At 43.9% G+C, this 24,746-nt stretch overlaps 1 protein-coding gene across 4 annotated transcripts in view; it reads right to left on the reverse strand.

Moving 5' to 3' along the window:
- The window catches only part of RUNX1T1 (RUNX1 partner transcriptional co-repressor 1), a 360,608-nt gene that overhangs the window by 4,309 nt on the left and 331,553 nt on the right, over positions 1-24,746 (reverse strand). The window lies entirely within an intron of this gene.

Raw genomic sequence — 24,746 nt, forward strand, 5'->3', positions numbered from 1 at the left:
AAAGAACCACAAAAGAGAAAACCAGAGAAATAGAGCGGTACACCCCCACCCAAATATATATATATATATTTAAAATGAAAGTATATGTGAGTTAAATATATAAAGAGGGGGATACAAAACCATAGGAAACTATTAAATATTATAATCAAATAAATATAACTAGAAAAGTATAAATCCTAGGTAGAAATAAAAGCCAACATGCCCATGTTTCCTCGAAGTCTTGAATAAAGTGCCACGTTTTCTATCCTTTCACTTTCTTCTTCCTCCACCCCATGTTATCAAAGTAGTACTTGCATCTGTTTACTTTCAGCAACTGTTTAAACAGGAAACCTAAATGAGGAGACCCAGAGTGACCTGTTTTGTTGCAGTATTTGTTGTGTGAGTAACCAATAGGTATGCCAAGCTCAAATCCTTCATATTTACATATGCTGTCACATTTTTTGTTTGATGATGTTATTTATGTTTCCGATACCATTTTTTTTTTTTTTACCTTCTCTACTTTCATTAGAATGGGGCCGTTGTGATAAGCTGCGCAAAACCTGCTGCGGGTTTTTGTACGGGTAAGTTAAACCGTGATTATCCATGCTAATCATATGCATGTATGTAATAACGCATTCAGAGGTGAATTTTAAAAGCCCGACGCGTGCATTAATTAGGGCATACGTGAAAAAGACAGGCTCACACGTGCCAAGTGGATCATAAAAGCCGCCAAAATACGTGCGTATTTCCCACAGCACGCACACCTCGAAAGTTTTCAAAAAAAGGGGTGGAGCGTGGACATGGTTGTTTTGGGACGTGAATCTAAGATGTGTGCGTAAATACTGATGCTACCTACCGTCTAACTTCACTTCTGTTATGGATGACATCCAAGTTAAAAGAGAAAGAAAACTAGGCAAATCTGTGGGGTTTTAAGGGTCAGGGATAACTGGGGGAGTGAAGGCTATTAAACTAGGGTGTTCGGAGGACCCCTCTCAAATATGGCAAACTGGGGCTGAACTGGTAAAACTGGGAGTAGTATCGGTGCGCAACTTTTTTTTTTAAATCCCCTGATTTACCTGGTAGAAGCAGGATTTGCACGCACATGCATGTTCCCACTTAAAATATGGCGCGCATGGCCAGGCTATTTCATAACATGTGCATGAATGTCATAAAATGGCCGGATCCCTGGGTGCTGGCCAATGAATGCATGCGAATGTGCGCACATGTGCAGGGCTCAAAGTCACTGTCAGCATAGAAAAATGCGTGCACATGCCCGTGCAATAACCCATGGCAGGCTTTACATGAGTGCATGCAAGTGGCATGTAAAGGAGGCAATTATCTTTTCACGGGCTATGTAGGGACCCACACTAGAAGGTTTTTTTAAAGTGGGTTTTTTAGCATTTGGGTCAGGACAGGAGGTAAATGAAAGAATTGTGGCTCTGGACAGTGTCGGCACTTGTCTGTAGCCCCCGGAGATCACCGGTCTGTCCGTCCTGGCTTCTGCTATCACCTGGCAGGGCTGATCTATGTTGAGCATCTCTGGATGCCCAGTGAGGAAAAGGCTGCACATACACACATCCATACTAGTGCCAGCAATGGAGTGCAAGGACCACTAGGAGCTGAAACAATTTATTTCTTTTTTTAGTAACATGGTTCTGCAGCATTTTTTCAATTGTGCCTATTTTGGTGAGGGTTTTTCCCGTGGCTTTCTGCATCTAGGCTTTTATGCGGGTATTGGCATATGTAGTTATTCTGTATGTATTGTTTTGTGTGTATCTAATTTGCATGCTGTGCTCTTATCTCCCATGGAGGAGCTTGCTTTTGCCACATGCACTAAAATAACAGGGTAGATTTTAGAAGGTGCACGTGCTTCCCGGCGCGCACACATGGATGCGCTGATTTTATAACAAACGCCCCAGCGCATGCATGTTGTAAAATTCCATGGCCGCACACACATGTGCATGGGATTTTACAATCCGTGTGTGCATTTCCAGGCAGTGTGCACGGGGGGGGGGGGGGGGGGGGGAGTGCAATTAAGGAATTAAGGAGCGGACTGGGAGGGAACTTCCCTACCTCCCTACCCATACTCACTCCCTCTTCCCCTCTCCTCCTCACCCCCTAATTTCTTTCTCCTACTTTTCCTTTTTTTGTTTTGTTGCTTACTGCTCAAGGCCCAGCCACGCGTGGCTGATTTAAAATTCAGCTGAATATATGCAGACATTTTGTGCTTTCAACATGGGTCTTATTACATTGGTCCCTATATATTTTAAAATTGTCACTCATTTTTTTTTATTATTGTATATGTAAGTGTATATATTCTGTATGTAAGTGTGTATATTCTATATATGAGTACAGATTTTTCTCCTGATTATTTTGATATGGTTTTATATTTGCTCTGAATTAGATACTGCATCCAAAATAAGGTCTTCAGCTGTTTAAACCTGAGTGTAGCTCCCATTCTCTCCTTTCTTGATTTGTGAGGTATACATTTTTTGTTCCTGTTTGTTTTTATGCTTAGATATTTATATATAAGAAGTTGCCATACTGGGTCAGACCAAGGGTCCATCAAGCCCAGCATCCTGTTTCCAACAGTGGCCAATCCAGGCCATAAGAACCTAGCAAGTACCCAAACTAAGGGGTAGATTTTAAAAGCCTGGCAGGATTTACGTGTGCAGGGCACGTGTGCGCCGGCGCGCCTATGTTGCATAGGCCGCCGGCGCGTGCAAAGCCCCGGGATGTGCGTAAGTCCCGGGGCTTTGCTTGGGGGGCGTGTCGGGGGCGTGTCAGGAGCGGCTCGGCGTTCGGGGGCATGTCCGGGGGATGTGCGTAAGTCCCGGGGCTTTGCTTGGGGGGCGTGTCGTGGGCGTGTCAGGAGCGGCTCGGCGTTCGGGGGCATGTCCGGGGGCGTGGTGGCGGTCCATGGCAGGCGTAACTCAACAAAATAAGGTAGGGGAGGGGGATTTAGTTAGGGCTGGGGGTGAGTTAGATAGGGGAAGGGAGCGCGTATCTTTTAAAATCCGGCGTACTTTTGTTTGCGCCGGTTGCGCTAACAAAAGTGCGCACGTGCGTACTTTTTTAAAATCTGCCCCTTAGTCTATTATTGGCAAAAGTAGCATGGGATAGACCTTATATACAGTATATAAACATAATTTATTATATATATGCTATGATATACTGGTTTGATTGTATGTATATTATACTTACAGGTACCATTTATATCAAATTTGTTTTAAAAGTGTCTTATCCCTGATGCAGGCTGTAACACCGAAATATAGTCATCCTCTGGTACGATAAGACCTGGTCTTGAGTATCGGTATAGTAAAAGAAGTTAAATAAATAAATAAATAAATGTTGGATTGTATTTATACCTAGGTTTTTGTAGTTTTTTTAGGGTGTTTTGACATGTTTTTATATATTATTACTTTTATATCTAATTATATTTATTTTATTAAAATACTAAATAATTTTGTATGGTTTATGTTCATTTATGCATATATTTGACTCATATGCTTTTATTTATATATATATATATATATATATATATATATATATTTGGTGTACCACTCTTTTCCTCTAGAGTTAATTAGTAGCAGGTACGTAGTAAAGTGTAACCTGAAAAAAAAAGTTATCCATCATTTAAGAACATTAATGTTAATTGTAAGATCTTTAAATAATGATTTGGAAATTGTGACCTTACTTTGAGTAATTTAGAGAAAGCTAATATAGATTAATATGTTCTTAATCAATTACTGGCACTATTTGTGCTTTTGCACAGCTTGAATTTATTAAGAGAAACACTGTCAAGACCAAAACTATTGCTGTACAGAAATACAGTGCCAATGCATTACTTATATATGAAACTATGTGGTATCTTATTTAAAGGTTTATAAAAAACATCAACTGGGCACTGGAATAAAGCCAATTATTCCATTCCTTGACAGACCTAATCTACACAGGACTATCTCAATTACAGTAAAAGAAGATAGTGTTTTAGGAAATTAACATCCAATTAGTCAAATGATTTCTCTAAGAAATATCCTACTATTCCTTTTATCCATTTGTATTTTGGCACTAGAAGAGTTTGGCAGATGTAAGAGGTGGGTACTGTCCAATAGTCAATGACTCCTTCAAATTGAAATCACATGTTCGCAGTGCTCTCAATTCAAACTGATTAAACACACAGACTAAACCAGGTAATTATAAATGTATGTACTGGGGGACTTTTTTTTATTTGCAAAATTGTTCCCATCTTTCTAAACACTTTAAAATATGTAAAGAAAAAGAAGAAATTACCAAATGGAGAAACAGATGTTTTTGGTAGTTGAACTAAGAATTCAGACTCCTTGTCTGGCATCACCTGGTTTTAATTTAGTTCTTGTGGTTTCAGGTTAATTCTGCCTGAACTTAGTTCACTCCTGGACATGTCATGTCCCATTACTGCCATGGGAACTAGATGATTTCAGGATTTATTCATTTTTGCTCCCCTATGAAAGCACTATAAAGCCTTTTAGAAATTTAGTGATTTTGGAGGAAAACTATATTTTCATTGATCCTAATACAATAATGAGAAAGAATACTAATCCCTTCCCGCCCCCCCCCCCCCCCAGGCATAATCTTGATCATTTCCATATAGCCATTTAAAGTTACACATGTACAGGATTGCAATATATTTTTATTTTTGTGCTATATATTAACTTTTTTTACTTTACATTCTTATAGACCTGAAACTCATAAGTTCAAATCTTTTCATGTTAAGATTCTTCTTATCAGTATCTGGGCATGTACTGTTCACCTCAATGGTGTCCAGACAGACAGAGATTAAAAAAAAAAAAATCATTAGCACTGCTGAAACTGCAATCTCCACAATGTCTTCCATCCTGACCCTTCCCCAGTGAAAATAAAAATATAAATCAGTAACACTACCTCTCTATAGGCACAGTGAGGGGTAGATTTTATAAATCTGCGCCCACGCGTACTTTTGTTTGCACACCAGGTGCAAACAAGAGTACGCAGGATTTTAATAGATTCGTGCGTAGCCGCGCATATCCATTAAAATCCGGGGTCGGCGCGTGCAAAGCTGCCCAAAATAAGCAGCTTGCGTGTGCTGAGCCGCACAACCTGCCTCCGTTCCCTCCAAGGCCACTCCGAAATCGGAGCGGCCTCGGATGGAACTTTCCTTCCGCCTCCCCCCACCTTCCCCTCCCTAACCCACCCCCCCTACCTCTTGTTGTACAAGTTATGCCTGCCCGAAGCAGGCATAACTTGCACGCACCGGGCCGGCGTCCGGTGCGCGATTCCCAGGCCTGGGAGCTATTTTGGAGGCCTCGGCCACGCCCACAAATCACCCCTAGTCCAGAACCACGCCCACAGCCCCACCCCCAAATGATGCGCCGCCGTGACACGCCCCCCGACATGCCCTCCCAGGAAAGCCCCGGGACGTACACGCGTCCCGCAGCTTACATGTGCCGTCGAGCCTACTCAACATAGGCTCGGTGAGCAGGGGGTAATTTGGCCAGGCGTTTGGGGGGTATGCACGTATCTTACGCTCGTACCCCTTTGAAAATCTGGCCCTGAGTGTGTGAGATCACTGTAGCATAGAGAAGAGCAGAAGTAGCCATTTATCAGTGCCAAATCCCAGAGTTTGTAAGCTTTTTTTTTTTTAACTGTGAGAGATTCTAGTAGCACATTCTTTTCCATGAGCTACGGAAGAACTAAAGTGCTTCTTGGACATACTTAGACTTTACAGTGAGAGTGGGACAGCATAACTTGTTCTAGAATGCTGCTATATGCTAGTTAAAATGATGTTGCACCATGATTTGTCTTCTGGCTAGTCCTCTTGCCAATTTGTTCTGTCTTTGCTCTACAAATCTGTGACAAAATGATGAGGCTTTGACAAGCCTATGACAGTCAAGAGTTGATTGCTATAGTTACCAATTTTTTTCTCCACAGTAACAGCCATAGACTTCAATGGGCCATAGAAATGAATGGGAAACAAATGAATGGGACAAAATATTTCTTTCATTCGTGGGACTTCTCTATTCATTTCAGGTAGCCATAAATGAAAAACATGGGCACATTTGATATGTTTTGCCCATTTGCTTCAAATGAATGCACAATCTAGATATTTAAAGAAAAGTCTCCAGTCATCTTTGGTGCACCATATTTCTTATAGACAATAGAGAGATATAAAGTCATCTTATGTAAGATATTGTAGTTTAATATTGGAAATCTTGTTTTCTAAACATGTCACACTATTATTTTTTTCTCTCTGTGTAATTAGTTGATTAATCATAGCTTACAATTTATTTTTTTGGAAAAAATGACCACACAAATCCCATCTTAAAATGTCCAATGATTTGCAACCTTCCAAAATCTCTGATAAAACAGCGATTTGCACAAAATATTACAGCTAATAGATAAGAATCTTGAAAGACAAAGAGCGCACAAGTATTTCCACAAATGCATTGCTAAACATGTTTTAGTTCTATGGGAATTTAGCATGAGCTTTTCATGGTTTACTAATACAAAGCATAAAGCATTTTTCCTTAATTTTAGATTTTCTAAAATAGCTAGCAGGGTAAAAAATATCTTCTGTTTTGACCACAAAATCAAGTGTTTTCTGTCTTCCTACTCTTCTTACTTTTCACTCCATATTCAGAGTGGCATAGAATTCATAGTACAGAATAGTCTTCATTAAAAAAAGAACATTTTCCTATACTCTGCCTATGGAGAAAAAATTCTTCATTGAATATATTCTGGGGTAGATTTTATAAATTTACGCAAGCGCGTACTTTTGTTCGTGCACCAGGCGCGAACAAAAGTATGCTGGACTTTATAAGATATGCGTGTAGCCGTGCGTATCTTATAAAATCCGGAGTCGGCGCACGCAAGGGGGTGCACATTTGTGCAACTTGCGCGCGCCGAGCCCGACGCGCGCTGCCTGTTCCCTTCGAGGCCGCTCCGAAATCGGAGTGGCCTCGGAGGGAATTTTCTTTCCACCCCCCCCCCCCCGCACCTTCCCCTCCCTTCCCCTACCTAATCCACCCCCCCCCCGGCCCTATCTAAACTGCCCCTACCTTTGTTGGCAGATTTACGCCTGCTAAAAGCAGGCGTAAATCTGCGTGCGCCAGCGGGCTGCTGGCGCGCCATCACCCAACCCGGGGGCTAGTCCAGAGGCCTCGACCATGCCCCCGGGCCTGTGCCATGCCCCCGGTCCCGCCCTGAACCGCCCCCTGACCCCAGACACACCCCGGACACACCCCCTCCCGCCCCTTTTATGAAGCCCAGGGACTTGCGTGCCCCGGCGGCCTATGCAAAATAGGCGTGCCGGCGCGCGAGTGCCCTGCGCGCGTAAATCCGGCTGGATTTACGCTGCTCTCCAGAATGTTTCTGGCTGAAGCCCTGTTGTCATGCTGACTTCATTCATTTGAAATTCATACTGACTTCTTTCCAGTTTGCTATTAAAATTGCTTGGCAAGTGTATTATGTTCATCAGACAAACACACTTTCCTCCACCTCTACCATCTCTGTCATGCTCACTTCCCTTCTTAAACTGCCTCTGCTTCCCTTCCTTCCTTTGCTCTCCGCCTAAATATGGTTGATGGATTCTATGAAAAGAGTGACAAGATTAATTGTGAATTCTCCTCTAGACTATTGACTCTACCTCTAATTCATTCGCCTCCCCTATATTTTGCCGCTGCCATGCTTTCTGCTTTTTCTGAAATCATAGAGGAGGAGAAAATGGCCCATCTTCAGGTCTCCTCCTCCAAACTCACTAATTTGTCTCTGACCCCATTCCCATCAGACTCCTCAGTTCTATCTTCCCTGCAGTCATTCCTTTCTTCTGTCACATCTTCAATCTATCACTTACCCAGTATGACTGTTCCCTCTTCCTTCAAACATATGATCACACTGCTCGTCAATAAAACCTTCACTGTACTCTACCTGCCCTGCTAACTAGTATCTCTCTTCTCCCTTTTGCATATAAACTGCTTTAGTGAGTGGTTCATCTTGACAGCTTTGACTTTTTTTCATCTTTGAATTGTTCTGGATCTGCTCCATTCTGGCTTTCATCCTCTACATTCCACAGAAACTGCTCTTGCCAAAGTCTCCAGTGATCTCTTTGTGGCCAAGGCCAAGGGTCTTTGCCCACTCATCCTTCTTGACCTATCTCACTGCTTTTGATACCACCGATACAAATCTACTGCTTGATACTCAGTTGGATTTCAGGACTCTTTTCTATCTTGGTTTATTTCTTACCTGTCCCATTGTACTTTAACTGTACCCTCCATTGCCAATCTGTTATCAAAGGTGTGCCTCAAGGCTCTGACCTGGGCCCTCTTCTCTTTTCTGTCTACACTTCTTACCTTGGCACTCTGATCTCTCCCATGGTATTTAGTATCTCTCTACAGCAAAAATCTCACCATAAATCCAGCCTGAAATTTCAGCCTACTTGTCTGATATCACTACCCACTATCATTTTAAACTTAACATGGCCAAGACAGAACTTGTCTTTTTCCTAAACCCACTTCTCATCTTCCGTCTTTTTCTATCTTTATTGATGGTACTCTCATCCTCCTGGATCTCTTGACTCATAACTATGGAATCATCTTGATGCATCTGTCCTTCTTTACACACATCCAAAATACTAGTAAATTATATTGATTCTTCCTCTATTTCATCACTAAAATTAATTCTTTTCTGAACATGCTGCCAAAATGCACATCCACTCTCTTATCATCCACTCTTTTCTCTCGCTTAGAGAACTGCAAATTGCTCTTTGCTGGCTTCCTATTGAACCATCTTTCTCTTCTACAATTTATTAAAATTCAGCTGCACAACGTATCTTTCTTCAGTGTCACTATGACCATGTAACTCTTCTTCTCAAGGTGGTAGTCTCCAGCTGCTTCTATAACATGGGCACAGTAATTGAATAATTTTGGCCACCAGACCCAGGAGTTTAATTTCCATTGTAAGCTCTCGAGGCGAGCACCTACAGCTGAACAGTACACCAGTGCTATGCAATCCAACTTTGACATACTCTTTAACAGCAGATGCCCATTCCCGGAGCTTATACTGTGTTCAGTTAGCTGTTAAGTGCCCACTCCAGAGAGCAGATTCTTGCATCCAAGGCCATTTTAGCAAGAAATGGCAAGTAAAATCAAAGAATAAGCTCTCTGGGGAAGGCAAATATAGCTATCTTAAAGCATAAACTCTTCAGGAGAGCACCTGCAGCTAAATATGATGCCAAAGTTGGATGCACAGTGCCATACAGTATACTGTTCAGCTAAAGGTGCTTTGATTTTTCTTGCCATGCATTGCCAAAATGGCATTGCATGTGAGAGATTGGTGTTCTTCATCTCAACTTGTGGGTACATTCTCTTAATCAAGGCCATTTTGAGAAGGAATGGAAAGTAAAATAAAGAATAAGCAATATGAACAAAGCATTGGCTAGGTGGGCACCAACACTGAACAAAACACACTGGAGAAATTATTTACCTGGTAGCCAATGCTGTCTATTGTTGTGATCAGTACGATACTCCACCTCAGACTCGGGAAGGGCTTCAATTTTCAACATAAGTTCTCTGGAGCTGGAAACTACAGCTGAAAAATGTGTGAGCTCTCTTGGGCAAGCACCTACAGCGAAACAGTATACCAAAGTCAAGATGCACAGCTGTAAAGTGAAAAATGCCTGCCCCAAGAGAGCTTATGTTTTGTTCAGCTGTAGGTGCATGTCTCAGGTAACTCCTGAAATTAACATGCATGTCAATGGCATTATTTGCTCTTTTATTGTAGACACTGAATTTAACTTCACTGCCCCTGATGAAGCCTAAAGAAACATGAGCCATGTCGGGCTGTGCTGTTTCAGATGGTGTCCAAGTCCTGCTATGATAAGTGTTTCATTACTGCCTAAAAAACTCTAAAAATAACAAAACAAAAAAGTTTTCAAAAAAAGTGTTCTCTAAAGAATTGATCAAAACCCAAGTGGGGAAACCGATGATTAAAAGCTGAAAATACAGTCGTAGCTATTTCAGTGACTGTAAAGGTTCAGAGTTGGCAACCTGTGGGCTACTTATAAAAAAGCTTGCCATTTCTATGAGGTTTCCTCACTTAATTCAATATAGACTACACGGTGGTAGCGGTTTTCATCTGTGGCCACCAATAGTGTTGCTTGATTAGTTCCAATGTCCGAGTAATGCCAGACTGACCCACTAGCCGGGAGTCATACCCTATTCAAGAACTTTCTAACGCAGGCATCAGGGTACCTTTGTCTTTGCTGGGAGGAAATGTGGAGGTGGTGGCAACCACAATTTTGGCTGGGTCAATAATTTTTAGTGGGGGTTCCAGAGTCCCCTCCATATCAAATGACAGGGAGAGTGCATCCATTTGCCGATTCTTATCAGCTTGTCAGTACTGCAACTCGAAGTCAAATCAATTGAAGAATAATGACCAGTGGGCTTAGCTAGGGTTTAGCCTTTGAGCCAGTGCCAAATGCTCAAAATTCTTGTGATCCATATAAATAGTTATTTGATGCTCGGCCACTCCAACAGTTTTGCCCTTCTGCCAAAGCTAGTTTGACTGCTAGCAGCTCAAGATCACTGATCATATAAATTTCTGCTGGAAAGAGTTTCTTACAGAAACAGGAGAAATTCAAGAGTACTCTTAGTGTTATGTTGTAGGAGGACAGTGCCTACTAACAGGATAGAAGCATCCTTCTCCAGGATGAAGGGCTGATATGGATCTTGGTAATGTAAGCAGGTATCAAAGGTGAATTCCTTCTTTAGTTGTTCAAAGGCCCGAATGGCATCTGAGGACCAATTCCTGGTATCAACACCCTTTCTAGTAAGGGCTGTGAGTATAACTGCCAAGGTGGAATATCCAGGTATAAACTGTTTGTAGTAGTTTGTGAAACCAGGAAAGTATTGAATAGCCTTGAGGCCTACTGTCCTGGGCCATTCTGAAATGGCTTTTAATTTCTCGGGATCCAGGCTTTAATGTACCATGACGTACCCCACAAAGGGGTGTTCCTGCTCGAAGATGCACTTCTCTGATTTAATGTAGAAATGATGCTCACGTAGCCTTTGCAGGACTTGTTACACGCTGAGGTAAATCTTCAAAACATACGCGCGTGCGTACTTTTGTTCACGCCACCGGCGTGAACAAAAGTACACCAGATTTTATAAGATACGCGCGTAGCCGCGCATATCTTATAAAATCCAGGGTCAGCGCGCGCAAGGCTGCGCAAAATCGGCAGCCTGCGCGCGCCGAGCCGTGCAGCCTGCCTCCGTTCCCTCCAAGGCCGCTCCAAAATCGAAGCGGCCTCGGAGGGATCTTTCCTTCCGCGTCCCCCCACCTTCCCCTATCTACCCCCCCCCCACCTAAACCCCCCCCCCCCCACCTTTGTTGGGCAAGTTAACTTGCGCGCGCCGCCCCGGCATCCCCCGGTACAGACCGCAGTACCGGGGGACTTGGGACCGCCCTCCCGGCCTACCCCCGAACCGTCGCCATGCCCCCGGACCCGCCCCGGACCACCCCCTGCCCCCAGACATGCCCCTCGGGCACGCCCTCTCCCGCCCCTTTTACAAAGCCCCGGGACTTACACGTGCCCCGGGGCTTTGCGCGCACCGGCGGCCTATGCAAAATAGGCGTGCCGGCACACGAGTGCCCTGCGCATGTAAATCCGGGAGGATTTACGCATGCAGGGGTTTTAAAATCTACCCCATAGTGTCGGTGATCAGACAATGATTTTGAAGAGATAAGGATGTCATCTAGGTAGACCACCACTTGGGAATAGAGGAAGTCTTGAAATATCTCAATTACCATAAATTGAATGACTGTGGGGGCACTGCATAACCCAAATCTCCATTGCAGGTGTTAAAGGTGGTCTTCTTCTCATCACCTTCATAGATTCATATCAAACTGTATGCTCTGCGAAGATCCAACTTCAGAAATACTTGCATGCTCCAGAGATGGTCAAAGAGCTCAAAGATCAGAGGATGTGGGTATTGATTTGTTCTTTTTAATTGAGTTGAGACCACGATAGTTGATGCAGGGATATAATAACCCGTCCTTCCCTAGAAAAAAGAATCCAGCTGCTGCTGGTGATGACAATAAACAAATAAAGCCTTGGTCCAGATTCTCTTTAATGTATTTAGATATTGCATCTGTTTCAGGAGCGGAGAGGGGATAATCGTAGCTTCAAGGTGGAACCTTGCCTGAGAGGAGATCTATGGCACAATCATAAAAGCGATGAGGTAGTAAGATCTGCACCTGCTTCTTATTGAAAACAGCAGTGAATTCACTATACTGTAGTGGTAGGCCTGCAAGTTCAGAGGTAACAGTCCAGATGGACGATACTACAGAAGAAACTCTGGAAATACAGTATTCATGACACTTAGGACACCATCTAGCAATTTGCATCATTACTCAGCCAATGTGGGGCTGGTGACTTAGGAACCATATCAGGCCCAGAATGACTGCATTGATTGCCTTGGGTAACACATAGAGATTGATCTGTTTTTCATGTAAGACTCACTTTGTAAGATCCATGGTACTGTAGTCTTAGTAATCTGTCCCGGCATAGAATCTCTGTAAATGGAGGATATCAAAAGTTGGGAATTCAAAGACAAGGTTGGTATGCTATAGTGTTGGACCAGAGCCTCATGGATAAAGCTCCTTCCAGTACCTGTGTCCAGGAAGGCAAAAGTATCAAGAAAGACGTCTTTGAGACAGGAGTACTAGAACCACTAAATATGGAGAGGTGCAAGGTTAACCTAGGATAGCCTGTCACACCAGGCCTAGGTCCTTGGGTTTCTCGGTTTGTTATGGAATCGCCTTGAAAGATGGCCTGACATAGTACAGTTGAAGCAGAGATTGAGAGTCTGACACCTATGCCTCTCATCATCTGAGATTTGGAGACAACCCACTTGCAAAAGGTCTGCTAGTGATAGACCAGACTCAGGAGGGGAATGGTTAGTCATTGGCTTCTGAAAAGTTGGAGCACGGTGGGCGGGGCGATGGGTCAAACTTCTCTCTTTGGCCCATTCCTGGAACCTCTGATCTATTTGCATGAGGAGACTGATCAACCCGTCTAGGCTAGGTGGCAGGTCCCAGGCAGCCAGTTTAGTCCTTAATATATTCCGAAAATCCTTGTTGGAAAATATCCATCAAACTGTCACTACCCCACTAGTCTTCAGAAGCCAAGGTGTAAAAGTGCACAGTGTATTCCCCCACCACATGAGAGCCTGGTCTGACCTGCAGGAGCTCAGAAGACTTAGATGTGGTGTGACCAAGCTTATCAAATACTTTCCAGAACTCTTGCAAATAGCAGGTCAGCTCCTTCATGAATGGGTCATCCCGTTCTCAAGAGAGGATGCCCAAGCCAAGATGGTGCTTCTGAACAGGGAAAGAATGTAGGATACTTTGTCTTGGTCGGTCAGAAGCAATGGTATCTGCAGCTCAAATTGCATCCGACACTGGTTAAGAAAGCCTCTAGAGCTACTGGGGTCCCCATCATGCCTCGGTGGCAGAGGCAAATGGAGCATGGGCATGGCAGGACAGATGACTGGTTCTGGTGCTGGAACAGGCATTGTAACAGGCCAGGCTGCAATGCCCTGAAGATAGCCAGACATGGAATTCAACTGTTCCTGCTGCAGTTGGAGCTGGTGCACTAGGTCAACAAAGTTAGAGGAGGGGAGGGGCGAGTCTACCGAGCTCATGACCCTAGCAATCTTTAACAGACACAAAAGGTGGCGGTGAGCAGCCCTTTAATGGGATGGTGGCCCCAACCTCACAGGACTGCCATAGTGTTAAAGGGTCACTGGCTCCCAAAAAAAAAAAAACCATGACCAAACGAGAAGGTTGAGCATGGGTCAGTGCGGAAGTGCCAACCCCCATTTCAACTTGGAACTGCTAGTCAAGACAGTGCCGACTCCCCCAAAATAAAAAAAGGTTCTAATTATGAGCATTGGGCTGTGGCCCCCCAATGTCCAAGCGCCCTACTCCCTAGCCCCCCAAAGCATTAAGACCCCTGCAAGTGCCCTGAGTCCGATACCTGGATCTTACCGCAGTGACATGGCTGGGGCAGGGTCCGCCCGGCACCATTTTAGAAAATGGCACTGACAGGGACGGGTGCGAGGTGCACTCATCTCTGACATGGGATCTAGGATAAGGTAAGGAGTCTCTAGAGAGGCTGGGGGTGAAGGGTGGGGGTCTTGAGCTATTAGGGGAGCCAGAGGAGGTGAAAGGAGTTCTTGAGCTGTCAGAGAGGTCAGGGGGTCTTGAATTTGGCAGCAGTGGAGGGGTTCTTGGGCTGTTGGAAGGATGGGGGAGGGGGTCTTGCCTTTGGGGAGGCTTGGGGGACAGCAGTAGGTGTCTGGCATTTGGGGGGAATGGGGGACAAGGGAGGAGCCCTTGAACATTGGAGGGTCTGCTGTCACTGTGCACATAATTTAAACATTTTTATTTGGGGGGAGTCAGGGCCAGCTCAACTGGTGATCCTGAATTGAAATGGGGATCAGCACTGATTCCCGCTCAACCTCCCTATTTGGCCATGGTTTTTATTTTTCCTCAGCCACTTTAAATGTGCAGCGGGGGCCTTGGGACCTGCATTAATGTCCTGGGACTCCCACTGTACATCTAAGAATTACCAAGGAGGCGTTATTTTATTGCAGCTGACCAGCTTTTTCGTCAACCGTGATAAAATATTTGCATTGAATTTCCTAGTAATCAACTTGGCATGCATTTGCATTATTCATGCATGCAAATTGCATGCAAAGGTGGTCATTGTAATAGGGGAGGGTATCTGGGTGGGAACATGCAAAATATCGTGTAGAATCACACGATATATGAAATAAAACACACGGTATATGCCTAACGCAGCTTCATGAATAACCCATTTAGCTAGCTAAGTTTGGTCAGGCCAAAGGACTGGCCTAAAGTTAGATAAATAAAGCTAGCCAGCTAACTAAGGGGGTCATTTATCAAAGGTTTATCGCATGCGAAAAGGGCCTTTTCGCATGCGATATCATGCAAATTAGAGGGGAGGAGTCAGGGCAGGGAGGGGGCAGAGTCGGTGGTGTCTTCGCTGCCAAAGATAATGTTACAAAGATTATCGTCAGCAGTAGCGCGCCAAATAGCACCACCTTTCACGGTGGTGCTATTCGGTGGCGAAAGCCGGCGCAACCGCCGTGGTGCGAAGGCTGCTCGCTTTCGCAGGCCAACTCCCCCTTCGCCGCCCCCAGTTTTCGCAGGATTCATTTATTCAGATAACTTTGCTATCAGGACAGTAACTGAATATGGTCCTCACTGAAATTGTCTTAAATATCTATGTATAATCGTATTTCCTACAATGCTTTCTTTTTTCCATTCTTATGGACGATGTCCACTTTTATGATAATTGGAGATGGAAGGGTATTCAAAGGAAAAAAAAATCAATCTGTAACAGGATTAAAAATGTAAAAGACAATTTTCAGAAGTCATTTACCTTGGTAAATTCTGATTTACCTGGGAAAACAGCTTCTGAATATTGCCCTGCCCTTTCAGTATGCAAGGGGATCAACAACACAAGCACTTTTAACTGAGTAAAAAGTAGGTGGGTCAGGCGGCCTGTCATGGCTCAGGGAAGGGAAATAGCATGTGTGGATTACATTTTCAAGATCTATGTGTGTTACTTTGTAGGTATACTTTGTAGGAAAGTCAGGTGCAAATCTCTACAGGTATTTTTACCTGGGGCAATCTTCAAAGGGAAGACACATTCATACTTTCCCTTTGGAAACTGGTGGAAAGTCTGCAGGTAAAAGAACCTGGATTGAAAATTGCCCCCAAAGCTAACTTGATGATAACGCCCAATTTTAAAGTGTGCATAGTTCTCGAGCAATAGGAAATTGGTCTTTAGATTCTGAATACTAATTCCTCATACAAGAAAATCATATATATAATTTCATCCAAGTCAATTCAGTTGAAATTAATCTGGGGAGCCATTTCCTCCTTAAAATAAAGAAAACTATTTCCCAAGTTTGAATATTGGACTATTAGTATGAAATATTTAGGCTTCCTACCTGGTTATACATATATATACATTGTAATGAGGTACAACCTGCCCGGAGGCAGAAAAAGCAGATATATAAAATAAAGAAGAAAAGCAACCTCTATTAAAAGCGGTAGATTTCTCCCTACCTTTTGTTTTACAAACTGATGCCTCGGGGAGAGGATTAGGAGCTGTACTGTCACAGATAGATCAAGGGGAGGAACACCCAGTATTGTATTTAAGCTGCAAGTTGCACTCACATGAAAAGAAATATGCAACGATAGAAAAAGAGTGCTTAGCAGTTAAGTGGGCTATTGAGGCCTTGAAATATTATCTATGTGGCAGGCGCTTTGTCCTGGTTACAGACCATGCACCCCTAAAATGGTTAAATGTAATGAAGGACTCCAATGCGAGACTGACACATTGGTAACTAGCACTGCAGGCATACAACTTTGAGGTGCGCCACAGAGCCAGGTAGGGAGCATATTAATGCTGATTTTCTTTCTAGGAGAACACTGGAACTCCTTGTTTGGGGAGTTCCAGGGTTTTGAAAAAGCAGATATATAAAAAAAAGAGGAAAAGCAACCTCAGGGTTGGACAGCAGGGGGTGGTAAAAGACAGAATAAAGACAACAACTCCCAGGTTCCTTAGGCAGCTAGGAGAACCATGGGACCAGGAGGAGGTGGAGTCAGCAGCTGAATCGAGTGCTTGGGAATCAGATTCAGCTGAATCAATGATGTTTGATGAAGAGGGCATGCCTGAGTTGGGGAAGGAGTATGAAAAGAGCAGTTCTTCTGAGACAGAGGAAGAGATGGATGTGGAGCTGCTAACAGAGGAATCCTCCTTATCAAGCATGGAAACAGAGTGAGTGACTTTGATAAGGGAAGGGAGAAGTTAAAGCTAAGAAAGAATGTGTTTTCTTAGCGCTGGTACAAAGTGTTTTCTGTGTGTTTGGTAAGGGAAGACCGCTTCATGTGGCACAACCAGAGGGGAGTAGGGGAGGGTTGTGCAAACTCCCCAGCAGGGCGGTGATTTAGGCTGAGAAGGCCTGGTGACAGAAGTTTGTTCCAAGGGGAGTTTTGTTTTTTTTAACACTAGAGACAACAATTGAGAATTTGGATTAATAGACTGACATGAACTATCATTGAACTGTTCTTCTATGTCTATACCTGGGGGAACTTGATGGTACATTAAGTCACGCAGTTCCTAGGTGAAAGGCCAGATCACTTGGAAACTCAAGGAAGCGTAAAGAGTGCACGACCTAGAAGGCAAAGGACACCAGGAGCGCGTCGGGACCTTCCAAAACCGAGTGCGCTGATTTAGCTAGAGGTTCGACGCAGGAATGCCCATTCTGCAAGGACCTCAGAGGTGAATCATGACAACATACAGACATTTATACACTCATGTACACGTACACATACCTGATTGTTGTAACATCTCATATGTCAGCTGAATGAGATGGGGAACTACTATATAAATCACTCGCATAACTGCCCCCTCTCCTTTGTTGTTTTACTTTTTCATTTGAGTTGATATTTGTTGTTGTTCCACTCGAGATGGGCCCACAAGTGGTTCACTCACCACGTCACCGCTTTGCCTCACAAAGCAGCCTGGAGTGCTGCCAACCTCCTGGATGTTGCCTATAGTCTTCATGATGAGGAGCTGCTGCCTCTGCCCCTGCTCTCTGCGGCCTGAGTTGCTGCTGGTTTTTCCTCTCACAGTGTATCTCCTTAGGTGCAAGCATGCACCCCTGCTTTGAATTTTCAGGGATCATGGCAGAAAAAGCCAGCGGCCCCGACTGATGATATCATCCTGACACGCCTATATAAGGGGACTTTCATTAATCTAGCATTGTCTTTACAAGGTCTTCCCTGTTTCCTGTGATCATTGTTGGTTTCCATGTTCATGGTCTCTCGTTAAGTTCCTGCTCCTGGCCTTTGTTTCTGCTCCAGTGTTCCTTGTCTTCAGCTTGTTCCTACATCCTGAGTCCTGTCCAAGTTTTCGATCAAGTTTCTGGTGTTCCAGTCTTCTTCCTGTGCAAAGTCTTCAGAGTCTTCACTGCTGGTTCTAGACTCCAGGAGTCCACCAGTCTGAGCTGAGTCTAAGTTCTTGAACCCGAGTCAAAGTTCCTGAGTCTAGACCCTGGTCTTTGGAGTCTTGTTCCAGCTTCTGTCTTGATCCTGAGTTCAGTGCCTACATTGCTATTGTCATGGTCCACGACTAGCCTTCAGGTTGTGTAGGGCTCATAGCAGTGCCAGTTGCCCTCAGTACCTTCATCTTGTCCTTATTGCTGAGTCTAATGCCTGTACTGCTATTGTCATGGTCTGCGACCAGCCTTTGGGTTGTGTAGGGCGTGCAGCGAAGCCAGATGCCCTCAGTGCCTTTGTCTTGTTCGAGTCTTCAGTGCCTTCATCTCACCCAAGTCTTTGGTACCTACATCATGTCCTTGTCTCCAGAGTCATCTCAGTTCTCACTTCCATCTGTCCTGACACTCAAGCTGTTCCAAAGCTGCAAGTCCAAAAGGGCTTTCAAGTGGCTGGAGGGCTACCCCAGAGAGGTAGGTTCAGCAATGTCTTCAAGTTATGTGTCAAGTTCAAGAGTATTCAAGTCTCAGCCCTGCCTTTGCCCTGCATGTGCCCAGATATGCTCACCCACAAGCAGCATGGACCATGGCCAGCCCTCGGGTTCTGCAGGTTGCACCACAGCACAGGGGCTCAGGAGCATGTCCCTTGCTCCACCCGCAAAAATGGTAGGGCTATCCCTGATACTGGGAGTGTTGTGATCTTCCTGCATGCAGTGCCCTATCCCTGATACTGGGAGTGTTGTGATCTTCCTGCAGGCAGTGCCCTATCCCGGTTATCGGGGGTGTTGTGATCTTCCTGCACACATCCCGGTATCAGGGATAGGGCACTGCGTGCAGGAAGATGACACCACTCTCGGTATCAGGGATAGGGCACAGTGTGCAGGAAGATCACAACACTCCCGGTATTAGGGATAGGGCACTGCATGCAGGAAGATCACAACACTCCCGGTATCAGGGATAGGGCACTGCGTGCAGGAAGATCACAACACGCCCGGTATCAGGGATAGGGCACTGCATGCAGGAAGATGACAACACCCCCAGTAACCAGGATAGGGCACTGCGTGCAGGAAGATCACAACACCCCCGGTAACCGGAATAGGGCACTGCATGCAGGAAGATCACAACACCCCCGGTAACCGGGATAGGGCACTGTGTGCAGGAAGATCACAACACCCCCGGTATCAGGGATAGGGCACTGCATGCAGGAAGATCACAACACTCCTGGTATCAGGGATAGGGCATTGCAAGGTAGAAGATCACAGCTCTCGAGATCCTGCACAGGGCAGTGCAGAGAGGACGATCACAACACTCCCGGTATCAGGGATAGGGCACTGCATGCAGGAAGATCACAACACTCCCGGTATCAGGGATAGGGCACAAGTTCTAGTCACATTGACTGATCACATTACTTTTTTTGTCAAGCTACCAACTGTTTCCATTTCCCATCCCCCATATATTGTCAGTGGGAACCTTGGTAACATGAATAAATAAGAGGGCAGCCAATAGGAATACATATTCATTCCTAAACTGACCTTAACTGACCTGAAAAGTGTCAAATTGTATCATTTTCTGTTAGCATGCACTAACTCCCGTTAGTGCGCACTAACCAAAAAAAAACGATTTTTCACGATAAATCGGGGGAATTTCTATTGTATCGCACTCTTTACCGATTAATGACGATTTAAACCTTATCAGGATGATAATCTAAATCGTTGAAAAATGATTCACATCCCTACTAGTTACCCCAAAAAAGTCCTTTTCAAAGTTTCCCTCCTTATGCATTACTAACTTGTAGTCACCTCACACTATCACCAGCAATGCACAGCAAGACTAATTTTCTCTACTCACAGAGAGTGATCAAGAATTACATTTTTCAATTTTGTAAATAAAATGCTTATAACATTGTATTTATATCTAGTTTAATTCTGCAGTTGAACAGAAAGCTTTTAAATGGTAAACTTCATTGTACTTTCCAGAAAAACTTTCAGATGTTGAAAATCAGTTCCTTTTGTCTTCTTGTTACTGATCTGCTTCACATTAAGCAGTAAATATGAGCATCCAGTGAACCCACAAGGGTCTTTCATCTCTGGAGAAACCTGGTACAAATTAAATTCTAGCTTTCCCCTTCAAATCATGGATATGTATTCTAGCATGACACTAATTTAATAGCTCATACTTTGTGTCAGGTTTTCAGCTTCATGTAACTGGTCAATTACAACATTTCAACTTAAACATTCTCCTTTATTCACAGGAAATGAATCTAAACTCATTCCACATCATTCTTCAAAATAAACCAATCTTAAGGGCCCTATATACTAAATAATGTCCCATATATACAAAATAGAAGAAAACCTTTAGTATATATACCTTTTAGTGTTCAATCTGTAATAATGAAATACACCATAAAATGCAAGAGGCTAGGGGGCCATTCTGTCCCTTTAAATGTGTTGGATTTTATATGTTATGTGGTGTTAGTTATGTGTTATTAGCCCAACTTTTAAAACTGTCCAGTCTGCACCCTTTGCATGCATAAGTGGGTGTGCAGGGATTTATGCTAGCATTTTAAAAACTGTGTGGTATATTTCTACCCCAAAAGTTCACATGTTTATGTCTAATGGAGGCACACACAAATTTTCTCTAACCATTTAAAAAAAAATGCATGCATATATTTTCTGTGTGCAATAATTGTAACAATTTGCTCATAATAAGCCAGAATTACATATGGAGGCAGGCACATTTTAAACTATGCGAGTACAGAAGCGGCATGGGAGACTAGAGAGTGAGTGAAAAACAAGGGGAATAAGAAACTGGGGAAGGAGAGCCACGGGAGTGAGGAGGTCTGGGAGGGTGAGAGTGAGAGATGAAAACTGGTATGTAGATAAGAAATAAAAAGAGGAAGACTATAGACTAGAGAGTTAAATGTAAAAGCTAGCTATGTGTGGATAGAGGCTGAGAAGAGAGAAATGGAGAAAAAGATGAGAGGGGAAATATTGTCAGAGCAAATGTACACAAGAAAGGGAAGACCAGAGGAGAGAAAAAAATGGAAAATAAACAGATCCTGGAAAAGCATTTAGGGGGAGACTAACAAGAACAAAGCAGAAGACAGAGACTGGGAGCAAAGTCATTAGAAAAAATAAAATGCTCAGGTAGAAAAACCTGTCTGGAATGTTATATGAATTGGGTGCCATATAAATTGAAGAAATTAATACATACATATTTCATTTTCAGCATTTAATGATTGGAATATTTATGATATTTCCATACATATGGACTTCTCAGATTTTCTTCATTTATTTTTTTTTTTCCTGGGATGGAGCAAGGATCCATGTAATAGAGTAGGCGTGTTCAAACCGGTCCCTGGGGCACCACCCCAGAAATATTTGCATACATAGGAAGTAGTATATGCAAATAAATCTCATGATTATTCATTAGGGATATCTTGAAAACTTGACTGGCTGGGGAGGCCCCAAGAACCGGATTCAGCACCCCTGTAATAAAGTGCCTATATTAGGTATAGAGCCAGTGATGATAAGTGCACATAGTCATAACAGAAATAGGGTTTTGTTTTGCTGTCCTTATATGATTTTTGAAGTCTATTGTGAATTTTTGGAAACTGTAAGGTAGGGGTGACCAACTCCAGTTCTTAACAGCCACACAGGCCGATACAGTAAAGTGGGGCCGCGGTTACCCCGCTCCTAACCCGCTTTCTACTCACTTTCCGGCCGCGTTAGCCCTTCCTGCGATCCACTATCCCCTTTAACCCATCCTTACCGCCTCTTTAAATCCCTGGGTAACCCCCTTCCGCACGCGGCATGTATATTAAATGTAAACGATCGAATTAGCTATTCCCTCCCATACAGTAACGAGCGCCCCGACTATCGCTATTTTTCCCCTGCCGTTTTGCCGCGCGTTTAACCTGCTAACTTACCGCCTACCCTTACCCCTGCGTTAGAGGCAGGGGTAAGGGTAGGCGGCAAACTTTCCCCCAAAAGGAAACCTCTAAAAACCTAAAATCCCCTCCTCCCGAAGCGACTTTTTGTTGTTTTCTTACTTTTTGTTGCTTTCAGCTCCTTCCCTTCTCTGCCGCCCTCCGGAGGGGCAGCCGGCGGCGAAAGCAGCTTGCAGCGTTCCCTCGTGACCATGTGCAGCGTCTTTTGGGAGGAACTGGAGTCCTAGCGCCTCCAGTGCCCTGGAGGTAAAATTCTCCCTCCCCCTCCCCGCCCCGGAGAACCCAGCTGGGGTTGAGAAGCGCGAGTACTGAGTGAATCCCCTTCCCCAGGGCAGTGCCCCTGACATGGGCTGCAAGGTAGCAAAGCGTACTTTCATTGGCCTGAGCGCCTGTCAATTTGGGCGCTCCAGCCAATGAAAGCACATAGACGGGCGCGCGTGACGCACGCTGTGATGTCACGCACGCCCGTCTATGTGCTTTCATTGGCTGGAGTGCCCAAATTGACGGGCGCTCAGCCAATGAAAGCACGCCCGTCTATGTGCTTTCATTGGCTGGAGCGCCCAAATTGACGGGCGCTCAGGCCAATGAAAGTACGCTTCATTTCACTTCCCTCACAAACTTGCAGCCCCTGTCGAGGGCACTGCCCTGGGGAAGGGGATTTACTCAGTACTCACGCCTCTCAACCCTAGCTGGGTTCTCCTGGGGGGGGGGAGGATTTTTCCTACAGGAGAACCAGGACCTGCGCAGGGGGGACCGCTGCGAGTCGTTTTCGCCGCTGGCTGCCCCCTCCGGAGGGTGGCAGAGAAGGGAAGGGGCTGAAAAGCAACAAAAGGTAAGTTGGCACATGTCGAGCCGCTTCGGGAGGAGGGGATTTTAGGTTTTTAGGTTTTCATGGGTTAAAGTTGGGATCCACTTCCTGGTGCCTGTCATTTCAGGTCATAGGTATTCAGGATATGCACAATGAATATATATGAGATAGATTTGCATACAATGGAGGCAGTGCATGCAAGTCTATCTTATGCATATTCATTGTGGATATGTTGAAAACCAGGCTTGTTTGTGGCTCTCGAGTACCGGAGTTGGCCAACCCTGCTGGTATGGGAAATTTGTGAGTTTATCACAAAGTTAAAAAATCTGAAGGAAAGTGTAGATATCTCTACAAAAAGGATTATTCCCATGCTATTAAGTGCAATATAGAAGTAGTGGGTGTGTAGCTCCCCCAGGTGGGAGATGGGAAATGGTGTGTTCCCATGCTATATAAACCTTAGTCACCATTTTACTCTTTGGAATCTTTAGTTGACCCTTCCAGTTATAGCATGTCCATGACTATTCCCTAGATTTGTTTATTTTTAAAAAGGAAGGCATCTGGGGTCTCTGGGAGTGACACTTGTATTCAGAAAGGAGACAGAAAGTCTTTACTTATTTAAAGACCATGTTTTGGAAACCTTTCTTTTTCTTTAAGAGGAGCATTTTTGAATCCTTCTCATCCCATGTTTTGGTTTCTCCAATGTATATAACTTTATCTTTTTGTTTTTACTAAGTGCTCTGTTACATAGAGACTTGAATTTTTCTTTCACATCCAAAGGAAGGGGTATCTTTTACTGACAAAGTACTAATGGATCTTCGGTATCCTAAGTGGAGAGATGATATAGATGTTATCTACAGGGAGAAAAAGTGGAATAGGGCAGGATTTTTTTCACTATGGAGGTCACTATCATTTCAAGCAGATAAGAGGGTAAGAGGATTAAACCAGTTGACCATCAGGTATCACATGAGTAGTAAGGAGAAAAAGGAAGAAGAAATTCAGGACAGGTAGGAGAATTCGAACTTTGACAGGGAATACAATTAAATTAACTCAAGAGTCTTCCCTTATCAGTTGGGAGGGAGTTGACCCCACTATCTGACTGGACTGAATTACTAAAATTGGACAATTGGCATTTAAGGAACACCAGAAGAAATTAAATTGATCCTAAGGGTCACAAATTTATAACTAGATACATTTGGAACTTGGTACATCACGTTCTGAGTATGTAGACTGTAAAGAACTTTCATCAATTTCACCATTCATCTCTAAAAGTTATGTGGAAATCATATCAGCTTTCAGTGTGATTATTGCTGTTGCATACACATAAGTGATCATCAGATCTGTACACAAGGACTTTACAGTGGGATCTGAGTAAATGCAATGCACAGGGTCTAGAAGAGTATATTCTTCTTCCTACTCAGGGAATCCTGAATATTCAGATGAAATAGCTTTAGAAGATTTAACTTTAAGAGGCTGTGTTTGAAGTGTGGTTCCTGGGGACTTATTCAGGATTACCAGCCCTGGGGTTACATATAAACTGAAGAAAGAAAAAAGGAAAACAAACATATTTCATTTTCAGTTTGTAGTGATTGGATTGGAATGTCAGCTTTGAGAATGTGTATTTCTTATGTCTTTGAATTTTGCTCATTTGCTGAGAAGATGTTTTTCTGTTTTTCTGTTTCTCTGTTTTGTTAAATAGGCCAATGCAATACCATGCACTGGCCACAAGGCATGGCTCAACACACAACTGGACACGCGTTTTTGATGTGCATCCATAACCCCTGATGCAAAAGGGAGTTAGCGCATCCAAAACGTGCATCCAATCAAGCGTGTAAGTAATAGTGCTCATCACATGTAAATTCATATTGATGAGGCTATTACCCATTTCCCCCAATGCAAAAAA

This window comes from Rhinatrema bivittatum, chromosome 2 (assembly GCF_901001135.1).
Source record: "Rhinatrema bivittatum chromosome 2, aRhiBiv1.1, whole genome shotgun sequence".
In the NCBI taxonomy this organism is placed as follows: domain Eukaryota; kingdom Metazoa; phylum Chordata; class Amphibia; order Gymnophiona; family Rhinatrematidae; genus Rhinatrema; species Rhinatrema bivittatum.